The following is a 15,316-nucleotide window of genomic DNA, read 5'->3' as shown; positions in this document are numbered from 1 at the left end:
GTTACACATCACCTTTGAAGATACGGCATTCACCCAGTCAAGACCGGCGCCTCTGCGGGAATCAGGTGAGCGTTACAGAACGCAAAGCCGACCGCAAAACTCCCACCCAGGCGCTATGGAAACCTCGGATACCGACCAGCTAGCCCAGTTACTTGGGGAACTAAGAGCAGAAGTGCATGCAGCCCGTCAGGAAATGAATGCTCTAAGAAGGGAACTGATTATTTCCAAGGAGCGAACAGACGATCTCGCTAGACAATTGCTACAGTCACAAGCCGGACAAACTCCGTTACCCGCATCAGGGGCAAATCTTCCTTCAACATCCTCTACGAACCCAGTGCAGATTAACCTACCTGGGAATGTACCTCTGGCTCCGCCAGAACGATTTTCTGGTGACCCAAAGAGGTTTGCAGTATTTATTAATCAGTGCCGGTTGCACTTCTTATGCCGGCCAGCAGCCTTTCCAACTGATCAAGCTAAGGTAGCTTTCGTGCTTTCGTACCTTAGTGGCAATGCGGCAGACTGGTCGATCCCTCTAGTTAATCAAGATGATCCTGTTCTCCATGATTTTCAAGCTTTTCAGCTCAGTATGGAAAAACTGTTTGCAAGACATTCACAGGGGCAGGCATTGGACAATGAGCTCCTTTCATTGCAACAGGGTAATCAAGACCTTTTGGCTTATATTGCGTCTTTCAACAGACTGATAGTGGAAACTCGATGGCCTGAGGACAAAAGGATTACACTGTTTTATAGAGGTTTACGTGGAGAGCTCAAAGATGTGTTAGCCCAAGTAGTGAATCCCCCGCAAGACTGTTCGGACTATATTGACTTAGTCGTTCAAATTGACCACAGACTGCAGAACAGGAAGGCCGATCGTTCCAAGTTTGATGCTCGAGTATTTTCCAAATCACCAACTCCTACCAAAGGAGTAGAACCCATGCAAATAGGGGGCCTGAAAGGACCACTAACACAAAAGGAGCGGGAAAGGAGAAAACAGCTGCAATTATGCCTCTATTGCGGAAACTCGGGGCACTTTCTTCAAGGCTGTCCGGTGAAACCAGCCAAGAAGGCAGTAGGAGCTGCAGTTACCAGGGTCACAAACTCTGAGCAGGGAAATGACCTCGCCCGACAAGAATAGAGGTCCTCTTGCCGAGCGTTAAAACCAGTTCCTTGACCTCGCATTTCGTGATACCTATGGTCCTCATTAGCCCTGGACATCCGGATCGATTACATGCGATTGAAGCTTACGTCGACAGCTGTGCCATCGGCAATTATGTGGATCATGAAATGGTTTTGAGGATGAATCTGACTCTTTGTCCAAAGGCTGTAAAGGACGTCATTACTACGGTGGATGGTACGGAGATAGCCTCCGGACCAGTAACGCATACCACCCAAGAAGTGACGCTAATGAGTCAAGATGGGCACCATGAGAAGATCGTGTTCGATGTGATCAAGGCCCCTCAGTTCCAGATTATTCTAGGAATTCCTTGGTTAGAAAAGCACAATCCTCAGATCGATTGGCGAGCAAGAACGGTTCAGTTTCCAGAATGTGTCTCTACTTGTCACCCTCGACCTGGTGTTGCACTGGCAACAATTTCCTCGGAGGCTCCCCAGTTACCTCCTGAATACCTAGAATTCCAAGATTTTTTCCGGAAGGATCAGGCTAACTCCCTACCTCCTCATAGGTCTTATGACTGCCAGATAGACCTGATACCTGGATCTACTCCTCCTTGTAGTAGAATTTATGCCCTCACCGAGCCTGAGAATCTTCACCTCCGACAATACCTGGATCAATACCTAGCGAATGGGTTTATTCGTCCTTCCAAGTCCCCTGCTTCCTCAGCTTTGTTCTTCGTTCCAAAAAAAGAAGGGGACCTTAGAACTTGTATAGATTATCGCGCCCTGAACCAGATCACCGTTAAGAATAGATATCCGTTACCTTTGATCCCTGAACTCCTGGACCAAGTCAGAAAAGCATGCATATATACAAAGCTGGATCTTAGAGGAGCCTACCACTTGGTAGGAGTAAAAGAGGGCGATGAATGGAAGACGGCCTTCCGCACCAAGTATGGGCTATTTGAATATCAGGTCATTCCCTTCGGAATTTGCAATGCCCCGGCCGCCTTTCAATATTTTATGAACGATGTCCTCAGAGAGCTCATAGATGTGTGTGTTGTTGTTTACATTGACGACATCCTCGTTTATTCTTCATCGGAAACACGTGAAAATGGTCCTCGAGAGATTGCGTCAACACAAACTTTTCGCTAAGTTGGAAAAATGTGTTTTTTTAACGTGACTGAAGTTGAATTCTTGGGATTCATATTATCACCTAGCGGAGTGCGTATGGATTCAAAGAAGGTCGATGCAATTCTCAAATGGCCATCGCCATCCTCCGTAAAAGGTGTTCAAAGCATGTTAGGCTTTGCTAACTTTTACCGCAGGTTTATCCCTGAATTCTCTCGAATAGTCCAGCCCATCACCGCCTTGTTAAAGAAAAACAGACGCTTTGAATGGTCTACCGAGGCGGAACAAGCTTTCCAGAATTTGAAGACTAGATTTATCTCTGCACCGATCTTAAAACATCCTCGCCTAGAACTCCCCTACATCGTTGAAACTGATGCTTCGAGCCTTGCCATGGGGGCAGTTCTATCACAAAAGGACCCAGTAACCAATCAGTTGCATCCCGTGGCATTTTGGTCCCGCAAATTCTCGCCTCCTGAAATCAATTACACTATTACTGATAAGGAACTTCTAGCTATCAAGTCCGCCTTTAAGGCTTGGCGGCATTATCTTCTGGGGGCCCGACACACCGTTACTGTGATTACAGATCACCGAAACCTGCAATATTTGAAAACCGCAAAAGCTCAATGCTCTAGGCAACTCCGTTGGGCACTATTCTTTGCCGAGTTTGACTTCATAATTACCTATCGACCTGGTACAAAAAACGGCAAAGCTGATGCCCTTTCTTGGATGGGAGTGGAAGAACATTTGATCAATCCTAAACCTGTACCTATCATTCCCGAACAAAGAATTCTGGGTGTAATCGCCACACAATCCATAGAGGAAGTTAAGGATAAAGCCAGGCTACTGGTAACTCCAGCAGACATACAGAATTGGCATCTGCAGGGAAATGACTTTACGGTGAAGGACAACCTATTATATTTCCAAGAACGGTTATACCTGCCCAGCACAGATTTACAGAAAAAGGTAATCTCTTGTTATCACGATTCTCTAATGGAAGGACATCTCGGTATGGCCAAAACCTCGGAAAAGATCAAGCGCTACTTCTGGTGGCCGTCTTGGAAAAAAGATATCAGAGACTTTATAATGTCCTGTGGAGTATGCGCCCAAAACAAGAGTCAAAAGGAAAAACCAGCCGGCCTCTTACGCCCTATTGACATCCCACCTCGCCCTTGGCATACGTTTTCTATGGACTTCATCACCGATCTACCTCCATGCTCCGGATACAATACGATCCTAGTAATCGTGGACCTATTCTCCAAGATGGTGCATTTCATTCCACTCAAAGGCTTACCACCAGCAGCAACTCTGGCCCGAGAATTTCTCGAAAACATCGTCCGACTGCATGGTTTTCCTTCAGTTCTAATTTCGTATCGAAGGAGTCAATTTATTTCTCATTTTTGGCGAAGTTGCTGTCGGTCAGCTCAAATTGATGTGAGACTTTCGACCAGCCACCACCCTCAAACCGACGGACAAACCGAGAGGACCAATCAAACTCTGGAACAGTATTTGCGCTGCATGCTACAACAAACTGAAAAAACTTGGAAAGATATCCTTTGGATAGCCGAATATGCCTACAATAATTCTGTCCACTCGGGAACTGGGAAGACCCCGTTTTTTCTTTTATACGGTAGTCACCCTCGAACCTCGGAGTTGGATCCACTCCAAGATCTTGGAACACCAGCAGTAGACCACCTGCATTCTACAATCACCCAAGCCTTTAAGGAAGCCGTTTCTCACCTTCAAAGGGCTAAAGAACAATACAAGAAAGGAGCAGACCAACATCGGAAGGAAGCCTCACAGTATCAAGTAGGAGATCAAGTCTGGTTATCCACCAAATATCTACCTTTAAAAGGACCACGCACATTCAACCCAAGATACCTTGGTCCCTATTCCATCACTACCATAGTAAATCCAGTAGCGGTCAAGTTGGACTTACCCCCTCACATGAAGATACATCCGGTCTTCCACGTCTCTCTATTAAAACCCGTGCAACCTCAAACCCGACTAACTAAATCTCCAAAACCTATTCTAGTTGACGGAGAACTCGAGTTTGAAGTCAAAAGCATCCTGGATTCCAAGATCTCCAAATCTAAACTATTTTACCTGATTGACTGGAAAGGCTACGGTCCCCAAGAAAGATCCTGGGAACCTGCAGAATATGTCCACGCGCCTTGTCTAATCAAAAGATTTCATCGAACATTACCTAACAAGCCAAAACCCCCGGAGAAGCCCGGTTTGGGAGGGGCCTTGAGGGGGGGTGCTGTCATGATCTCTGCTTCCAAAAGATCAGGACTTGCCCAACTCCCTTGGAAGCAGACCCATAACCCCGGTTCCGAGTGCCAGCCAGTCCCAATTGGGACCTTTTGGACCCTGTCCTGGCGCCAGTGGCACCAGGCTCATAAAGATGCCCAGTCCCAGCGCTGGAAGCGCTGGGCTCATAATGCTTGGGTGGACTTACCTGCAGCAGACCATGCTGCTTACTTACCTGCCAGTTGAGCCCCTGATCCTCTTCTGTTTGGGACTACTCTTCCTGTTGGGTGGGGCAGGAGCCACTCCCTAGGTTCAGAACACTGGAACTCTTCTGGAAAGCAGGAACTCTTTTCTTACCTAGGCGTGGCTGTGGAAGGAGACACCTAAGCACTACAGGAGGCTATTTAAACCACACCCGATGGATGAATCTTGCTTTGCGTTATTCTGCATTCTCTGCAGCAGAACGCTCATCATGTCTTCAGCTTCTGATCCTGGGCCTAAGGGAACAAAGGCTTATCATCCTGGAATCCAGTCTTCAGCAGCACCTGTAAAGACAAAGAAAGAACAGGTTAGCACTACGGTCTTCAGTGGCAGCGCATCTCTTACCTGGTCCATCGGCTGTCACCAACGCCTCGCGCTGCATTCCGGCATCTGAAAGACAAAGGCTTACCTACTCTTCGCATGCTCCGGAGGTCTTCGCACTGCATTCTGGCATCTGAAAGACAAAGGCTTACCTACTCTTCGCATGCTCCGGAGGTCTTCGCATTGCATTCCGGCATCTGAAAGACAAAAGCTTACCAGCTCTTCGCACGCTCCGGAGGTCTTCGGCGCTGCATCCCGCATCTGAAAGACAAAAGAAGGTGCATTTAAAGACATTGGGCAACTTTATTACTCACGTGCCATTACTCCTTCCCACGCCGAATCCAGTGGGTATTCCAGCACCCTTCAGCTTCTCTAAAGCTCCGAACTTGTACCTGCAAGATAAAAGAGACAGTTAGTGCGCATCGTGAAGCAGGCTACAAGCGCTTACTTACGTGCTTCCAGGCGCTTCTATTCCTCACGCGGGTTCTATCCTCAATTCTCTTCAGCCCGCCATCTGCCATCGCCGGAACCTTGCAAAACAAGAGATATTATTACAAAAGACTTTTAAGACATTTGAAGTGCCCAGAACTTACCGTTCGTGCAGTTAACGACGGACGGCAGTCCTCTGAGGTCAAGAGGCCTGCACCCTTATCCAGTGAAGAAACTGGTTATGGCACCCTGCCCCGAGGCAGATGGAGAGCTCGGCGTTCACTTACCTAAGGTGAGGGCGTTAATCTTTGGGGTTCTACAGGAGAAGAGAAAGGGAAGAGGAGAGAGGCACCAAATAACCCCAGTTCATTAATCCCATATTTTTTATCTGCAGACATCTTACTCTTCGAGTCAGACATACAGTGCACAGAGGTCCAGCCCAAAGAGCCAACCGTGTGTTACACATCACCTTTGAAGATACGGCATTCACCCAGTCAAGACCGGCGCCTCTGTGGGAATCAGGTGAGCGTTACAGCATATTATCTCTGCAGAGAAACTGGAATTCTAGGTGTCAACAAGCAACAGCACAACTGAATAGCTTAGAACAGTGTGTATCCAGCACAGCTGGTTTGGAGAACATTTTAACATTGTGGTTAAACTGTAGAGTAATTAATTAATGGAGCACTTGAAACAGTTGTTGGCTTCCAGACGTATCCACGTGACAACAACATTCAGTTTGTCAACATCCACTTTGACAAACTTTCAGAAGTTAATAGGATAGGACGCCAACAACATGATTCCTTCTTTTCAAAGACATGTATGTACACAGAGAACAATTCTCTCTGTGTCTTGCATATGCAGTGACTGTTCACAAATTGCAAGGTCTAACTCTAGATCAGGCATTGAATGACATTGGCAGCACAGTCTTTAAATAAGGTATGAGTTATGTAGCACTGTCATGTCTACCTACACTCGAAGGACTATTTCCAGTGAATTTTGATACAAAAAAGTCAAGGCTGACATTCCTCGCATCGTGGAGTACAACAGACTACGTTTTCGCTACACACCCCATCTCGATATGTACCCTGTTCCTCAAAAAGGTAAACTTGTTAAATGAAAGTAATGCAAACAGAACTTATAAGCGATATCCCAACAGTACCACCAAAGAAACTGAAAGCAGCTGCTAATCCATTAAGTAGCACAACCACAACACTATGTAGTGCAAACAAAAGTGCACATCCAACAGCACAAACAAAGAGAAATATGTCTTCTAAAAAAACAAGTGGCAGTCCAGCAAATGACACAGACACAGAACTCTCTCGTCCATTTACAATTTCCAACACAACTGGTGTAAATTGCTATGCAAATGTAACAATCAATCTTCTGTTCGAATTGCCACCCATTGTTTAAAACATTCACTTGAACAGCACATTACAGTTGTGTTTGCAAATGCTCCTCCTTCATGACAATGCGACAAACAATCCTGACAACACTTACAGTGTCTCAGGAATAAGGCAAGAATTGGACAACTGTGCGGGAATGGTAAGATTCACCATAAACACACAGGAATATCCACAAGAATTTCTAATGGACTTACTGCAAGTACTAGAAAGCAAAAATATACCTATAAATTAAAACTTCCAGATTGCACATACCTGGAAACATACATGCACTCTCTGCAACCATGTTGCACAGGAGCAAGTCCCTAATGAACGATTTGTGTATGTATCGATACCCAATTGTGAATCCATTCCATTTCAGCAGCTGGTGTAAAATGCAAATCATGGCATATTATGTACTGTTTGCAATTAAGACAATTGGTCCACCTTACACATAAACGCAGCACTTAAGGTACAACGCAGATGGTGCCAAAAACAACTGCAAGCTTACTAGCTTCACAAACAGGCAAGTATCTCTTGGCAAGAAAACCGTTACAACAGTAGGCATAATCTACCACAATGGTAACACAACCAGTGCAGGTCACTATACTGCATACATTAAAAAAAGGTGTTGTTGGTTTCAATGCAATGATACTTCCATCACTCCAAAACATAGATTACCAGCAAATCTAACGAATGGCTACTTAATATTCCTGAAACCTAAATTTAGTCCCTGACCTGTAAAACAATCAAAAGTTAGTACACGATAGACACCAACAGGTATCTAAGTGCTAATAAAATGCCCTTCTGAACTATAAAATGGTAAACGCTTAGCATACACCAACTGGTATGTAACTACATCCATAGCACTACAATGCTGTTTGTGAAATGGAAAACAGTTTCACTATGCCAACACATGTACATGCTGTACATTTTTGATACAGCTATACCGTTTTTTCCCAGTGACCCAATGATAATGCACACAGAAACACAACTGTGCAAAACATGAACTAATGTTGCTTCACCCATATTACTTCAAACCTTCTGTTTATGAGGGTCTACAAACTTTAGTCACTAACCTGTAAAACTATCAACCATTAGAATACACCAACTGCTGTCTAACTGCACCCATTACACTGCAATGCTACTTTCCAATAGTGAAATAGTTGGAATCCCCCATCAGGAATGAAAGTTATTCAAAAAATACCCTTCTAAACTATAAAACTATCAACTGTTAGAATACGCCAACTGGTTTCTAACTGCACCCATAATACTGCAATATTAGTTTCCAATAGTGGAAAAGTTAAAATCAATCACCAAGAATGAAAGTGCTTCAAAACATACCCTTTAAAACTCTTAAACTATCAACAGTCAGATTACACCAACTGGTATCTGACTACACCCATAGTACTGCAATATTACTTCCAATAGTGAAAGAGTTAAAATCCACCAACAGGAATTAAAGTGTTGTAAAACATACCCTTGAAAACTGTAAAACAATTAACAGTTAGAATACGCCAACTGGTATCTAACTGCACCCATAGTACTACAATATTAGTTCCCAATAGTAAAAGATTTAGAATGCACCAACTGGAATCAAACTGCATCAAAGGATATTCTTAAAAATTGCAAAACTATAAACAGTTAGAATATGCCAACTGGTATCTAACTACAGCCATACCACCAGCACTTTCAAAAAGCAAAACGCATGCACCATTTCAATTTCTCCTACTGCAACAGTTCTTGCAACAGCAAATGCACTAATTTGTGCTCCTTAAACATCCCTGTAAGTACTGCACACTTCAAACAAACATAGTGTAACACGTAACGTCAAATGAATGCACTAGTTTTTTTTTTATCGTACATGAATTTTTTTCCCACAGATCCAATGATTATGCAACCAAATACAGCAACTCTGCAAAATGCACAGTGATGTTGTTTGAAGCATAGTACCTGTAATGTACTAATTATGAGGGTCTAAAAAGTACATGAATATGTGAAATTGTGTGCAATGCAACATTGTGAAGTACCTTACCTAACATAATGTTGCTATTTTTTTCACAGAGAAAGAAGCACAGATTTCTCCTGCATTACCATGTGCAACAAAGTCAATCTGCACCCACAATGGTACATCAATAAAAAGTACCATTTCCACTTCAGTGGTATTGTGTCACTGTGTTCCAAAAAGTATACACTGCCAATATATTATGTATAATGACTATAGACATATTATTTTAATGGTCCTTTCCAATGGCCTAATTCCATTTCTGTACACATATTATTACAATGACTGTATCCAGTGGCCAGATTCTTGGGTGCATGGCCGTATAATGTTGTGGTGGTTGTGACCAGTCCCTAGAATATTGGGTCCACAGCCTGAGGACGTAGGCTGTAGCCCATGCACCCAAGAGTCTAGGGACTGGCCACAACCACCACAGCATAATACGGCCATGCACCCAAGAATCTTGCCACTGGTCACAACCAACACACGACAATGTGCCCTTAACTTTCCAATTCAAAAACCATCTGCAGATATGAAAATAGACTGCCAACCTGATTTTTCACCAATGGCAATGTTACCATATCATCTAGATTCCACTCTCCTACTCTAACAAGCCCTCGTGCAGTTATCAAATAACCCCAAACATGTTTCTCCAACTGCCCACCAAACACTACCTACTGCAATAGTTGTGTGCACAATCTTGGCTGCATGACCGTATGATACGCAGTAGTTGTGCCAGTCCATATACTCTGGTGCATGGTCTATTTTTAACCTATGCAAATATCCTCATATCATCTACATTCCACTCCCCTACCCTAATGAAGCCTGCCTGCAGTCACCACATAAGCCGTTCGCTCAAGGCCTTGGTCCCGGGCAACCCTGGTGTCCGCGGACTGCCGTGCTACACACGCTCTTCTTCCTTCTAAACAAATACATGATATCAACCATCTTTCACTCCCCCACCCTTCCCAGCCCCTCTTCTCAACATCAAATGACCCAAAACATGTTTCCATGCCCTGTTCCCCATCGTGCTGTCCACAAAGAGCCATGGATATCCACGGATAGAACATGGTGGGCATTTTGGAAAAATATGATGCACATAACACTTTCCACCAGCCAATCAGTGGGCACGTTGGGTGTCTGCGGACATCATGCTGCCCTCTTGACCAATCGGAGTCCTGTCTGCGAATATCACCTGCATTGTGCCTACTTTAAAGAAAACTAAGGGATGAATTTACGTCAAATTTACAAAAGCACACTTTCGGGACAAAGCCGTTGCCCCTGCCACAAATTTGGTGAAAATCCATCCAGTGGTTTGGGCTGTAGACATGAGCAACATTTCTTTTCCATTGCATCTATGGAAAAAATAAGTGTTGGGTCCCCCTATAACTTTGCACCCCTTGACGAAACCTCACCAAACTTGCCCAAAAAATTCAATGCGGCCCATTTACTTTTTGTCCAGGGGGAGCTAAGTTATTTTCATGTGTACCTCATGGCAGCTTGACCTATAGAGTGCAAAACTGACATTAGCACGTTTGTTAAAAAATAAAAATGCGGATGCCTTGTGTTTTCTTCGTCTGTTATGAGATATTTAAAACTAGCACCTATTTTGTATTGGTATTTTTTTTCCAGCGAATATTTCACTACAGATTGCTGGGTTTAAAAGGAGAAAACTTTTTATACGAGAAAACTTTTTATACGTTGCCAGCATATTTATTGGAACATTCCTCTCCAAGGTTATTTTTCTGGTGTTTTTTTTTTAAAGTCCAATGCTATTTTGTCTAGCACACTTTCTTCTAACGGGAAGGTCAATTGAACTACATTTGTATATTCCACTTTAAGATATATGTTCACTTACTGAGCATATATTCACAGGTACCAGCTTTTGAACGTTGCTCCCCCGCCCTTTCCCTGCCTTTAACATGTGTACACAAACCCACCCTCCCCATCATAGACCGACACATACACTCAAGGAGAAACACATACACATACTCGCTTACCAGCATCGTCTCTTCCAATGCAACAAACACTCCTCGTCCAGCCTTCCCACACACACGCATACACCTACATTTAGCTTCTCTCCTATCCCATCCCTCCCCACTGCACACATTCCCCCAAAACACACATGCAGAAACACAGCCAAATACTTACCTCACATGCCAACAACTTCAGTATTCGCCTGTCCATTCCAGCCATCCCTCTCAGTACCTGCGTGCACTTGTGTTCAGCAAGGGTGTGACGGTTAGATTTAAAAAGACTGCTCTGACCGATCTTTCTAAATCAGTATTTTTTATCTTAGGACAAAAAATACCTTTTTTCTTGGGACCAAGTTTTGTAGATGACTGATTTGATCAATAATCCATTAAACAAAGAGTATGATTTATTGAGATTCCTTCAGATCCCCACACTATGACCCTGATTACTAGTTTGCAGGTCCCATCAGTAATTTCGGTGAGATACCAGAAAACTGACCTACCATTTCTGCCACCTGATATACCAGAATTGCCAGGATAATACAGGTGGTGGAAAAGGTGGTAAATCCCCATTCTATGGAGTCCCATAGTGCTCCATAGGACTTCATGGAGGGGATTGCTGGTATTTCAGGCATTGGTAATAACGGTGCTGGAAATACTGGCGGTTCTTTGGCAGTGGGGCCTGGTTTATCTCCAGCTCTTGGCTGGAGGAAAATAAGGGAACCACCACCAGCAAACCTGTAGTTTGCCGGTCTGGAAAAAGTCCTGGTCATGGTATTACCACCATTTTTACCAGCAATTTTGTGAGATGGAAAAATAGGTATGTAATAATAATGTAACTACTTTTTACTGTATATGCCCTACAGAAGTTGGTGTCCTTACATAAATTTGTATAATATTGGATAGCATTCTATCCTTGCTGGAGTCAGCGTTCCTTGCATTGCTGCATGTGAGCTTCGCTTTTACCATTGTGTTTGTATATTTTGAATTGAATGATGTCATACATATTGAATAATGTTTCATATATTAAGTGTGATGCCTTACTCAACATTTCTCATCCATTCTATCACTTGTGACAGGAGAATTAGAATCTATGTATGCCCCATAAATTGTCCTTTACATTCGTTCTATTGTAACAAATGTGTGTATTATTCACGATGTATTGTAAATTCTGTAATAAGCACGGGAGTGCAAAACCCAAAGAGAATATTGTAATAAATTCTTATGCTGCTTCCTTTAGTCTTGTTAAATTGACCTTTTTTTAATTATGATGTTGCACCCTTGGAAATGTGTTGCACTGTTAGATTATAGTCATTATATTTTCATCAAGTGCTACAGTTTAATGAAGAACTATCACTTGATAATTTCCAAAAATCTCGATTGTATTTCAAATTATTATTTTTCATAATTCCCATAAACAGATCAAAAATAGTGCACTTGTGTATAACACCATTCTAACTATTCAATTAATTTTAACATGTTTTAGAGAGCACTAATACAGCATATGTTATTATCAAAGTCAATTCCGCTGTTGTTTACATTGCACACATCAGTTAATGAGTTACATTTTATTTGGCTGGTATCTGGCCTGTTGAAGATTTGTATACCAAGTAATAATGTTTCTGTAAATACATGAATATCATGACTTGACAGGAAGTGGATCCTAATTGTGCAAACACATACATGAAAGTGCATAGTGCATTTGTTAATATATAGTAGATGACAGATATTCTAATTACACATTATATATGATTTGAAAACAGTTATTTATATATTTATCTATAAAAAAAACATTCATTTTGTGTTCTGTTTTGAGACCTGAGTACGTAATTTACAATGTGCAGATCAACTTGGATTCCGTGCTTAAGTTCTATATCTCCTCCTCTCTCGTTTGACATTTATCTGCATAGTCCAACAAAAGAGAAGTTGTTCTTGTTTTCATATTGGTGACACTTTTGCCAATGTGATGGTAATGATAGCTTTGTATTCTGACTTCCAATTGCATGCACATGTTCACGTATGCCTGTGTTTAGTTCTCTGATCGTACTCCCAACATAGATATTTTCACAGGCACAAACTTTTACGTGTACCAAAATTTTCCTTTGCAATTGATGAATTGCTTAACATATACTGTCTGATTATTCTTGGTATAATATTGTTTGATATTCGCATTGCATAGCCACACATCGAACATTCGTCACATTTACAAATTCCTTTCAATTTTGCTAGTCACCAAGCTGTTTGTTCTTCATGATGTTCCTGATTTCTCTTCATAAATGGGGGACAATGTGTATTTCAACCGATCCCACTCATTTACCTACAGCTTACTTAGGATGCTATAAAGCAAATACGAAAACAATTATATTTAACAAAATTATAAATACACATTGCATTTGTAATCTGGTAAGACCTGCTTAATGAGTTGAGTTACAATAGACGTAGATTAATAAGCATAGCATAAATTCATGAGATTTAACTTTTACTTTGCCTGTTTTCCCATCTCATATCCCTTCTATATTTTCACCCTGTTTTATTTGAATGTTCTAATTCATGGCTTGCATTGCCTTTCATGCCCTATCTTTATGGTGTAATGACTAATGCTTGGACTAACATGTATTAATATATGTTCTGCTTGCTTATAAACATGTGTTCATGATATATGATGTGTTCAATGATATATGATGTATCCAACACACAATACTGACTGAAATAGCCTTCAAAAGAACAGTATGATATGATACTCTATGAAAGTCTATTTATATAGCACCTATACACAAAACGCTTCAAGGCAAGTGAGGGAACAAGGGAACATACAATGACAATTTTACATGCCATGAACAGTAAGGATGCAAAATTAACTATAGTACTCGGTCTGATGACATTTCAGATAATGCAAGAGCTAAAACATAGATAAGGAAGGGAGGGGGAGAGTGGGAAGGAAGTGGAAACAGACAGACGACTACCGTATTAGGCCTGACGGCATTTCTGGTAGAGCCAGAGAAAAACAAAAGATGAGGGAGAGGGGTACAGAAAGGGAGGAGAGGAACAAAACAAGCGACTATCGTACTAATGTCTGGTGACATTTCATATAATGCTGGAGGTCAAAACACTTGTTGGATAGTCTTAGAACAAAAATGTAAAATATTTAAAAATAGTTGACTACAACTATGAAAACAATTGTCGAAATCCAGTTCCCCCTTTTTTAAATTAACAAAGACATTATTTGAAACAATGGCGCGATGCGGGATGAAACTGAGGCTCCACTTGGTTTCTATGCAACAGCGTGCCTTATTTTGAACATCCCACCTCCGGTAGGCAGAAGCCAGTCCGGCAGAAAAAGGCGTCCTTCCTGTTTGCCGCCTGGTTGCCATTGTGCACCACGGATCCACGACAAAAAGGTAATCACACCAACACTACAAATTGGTTTCATGTAGCCGAAATCCTGAGTTGCTCTCACAGTCGCCCACAGCTCAACTGATCCATGCAACATCCTATTGAATAATATATGCTGTAAACAGTCTGCCCTAACACCTTACTACAGACTTGCCAACCTGATATCCACCATTGAAGAACATTGCTCACACCTTACCAACTGCTGCGCCCATTGCTGTTTGCATCAACCCTATGACCGCCGCTAATAAGCCCACCCTGATCGCATCATTAGACAACCTTGGAACAGCCCACGGCAACCATTGTTTCTGATATGCCCCAGCATGCTGCCCACTCTAGCGCCTACTGTACCTATTGTCTGTGGCAACAACCTATCCTGTCCTCTGCTTTGATGCTAAACAGCCTACTGCACACCATGCACTACCAGTGACCTTATTAACAATGCCGACTACTGTACCCATTGTTCTTACTGTGTCCTCAGTGCAATTAGTCTACTTTGATTGAAGTGCATCTTAGCAAAATGTGATCCAGGTGCATGATAGCCTATTGTGATTGAAGTGCATTTTAGTCCAATGTGATCCAGGTGCATGATATTCTACTGTGATTGAAGTGCATTTTAGCCCACTTTGACCCAGGTGCTTGATAGCCTATTGTGATTGAAGTGCATTTTAGCCCACTGTGATCCAGGTGTATGATAGCCTATTGTGATTGAAGTGCATTCTAGCCCACTGTGACCCAGGTGCATGATAGTCTACTGTGATTGAAGTGCATTTAAGCCCACTGTGATCCAGGTGCATAATAACCTACTACAACCCACAGTGCACCTGCCCATTGTGATTTAGACATTCTAGCCAGCTGTGGTCTCAGTATGATTATAGTGTGCAGTACTTAAAATACATCCTAATCATACTCTACCCAGCATCCAGCCACCCCAGCACCTCACACGCCTAGCCACCTTTGCCAACTCTCTACAACCATGCTAGGTTGGCTATTCAACATCATGTTCCCATACTGCCTCATTCCCAGCAACACCCCTTGCACTGGCAACCATTTTCTAGCCTTTAGAAATG

The sequence above is a fragment of the Ambystoma mexicanum genome, chromosome 5q (genome assembly GCF_040938575.1).
Source record: "Ambystoma mexicanum isolate Mex_15411 chromosome 5q, UKY_AmexF1_1, whole genome shotgun sequence".
Lineage (NCBI taxonomy): Eukaryota > Metazoa > Chordata > Amphibia > Caudata > Ambystomatidae > Ambystoma > Ambystoma mexicanum.
The sequence above is the reverse complement of the archived record's forward strand: the minus strand, read 5'-3'. Positions refer to the sequence as shown.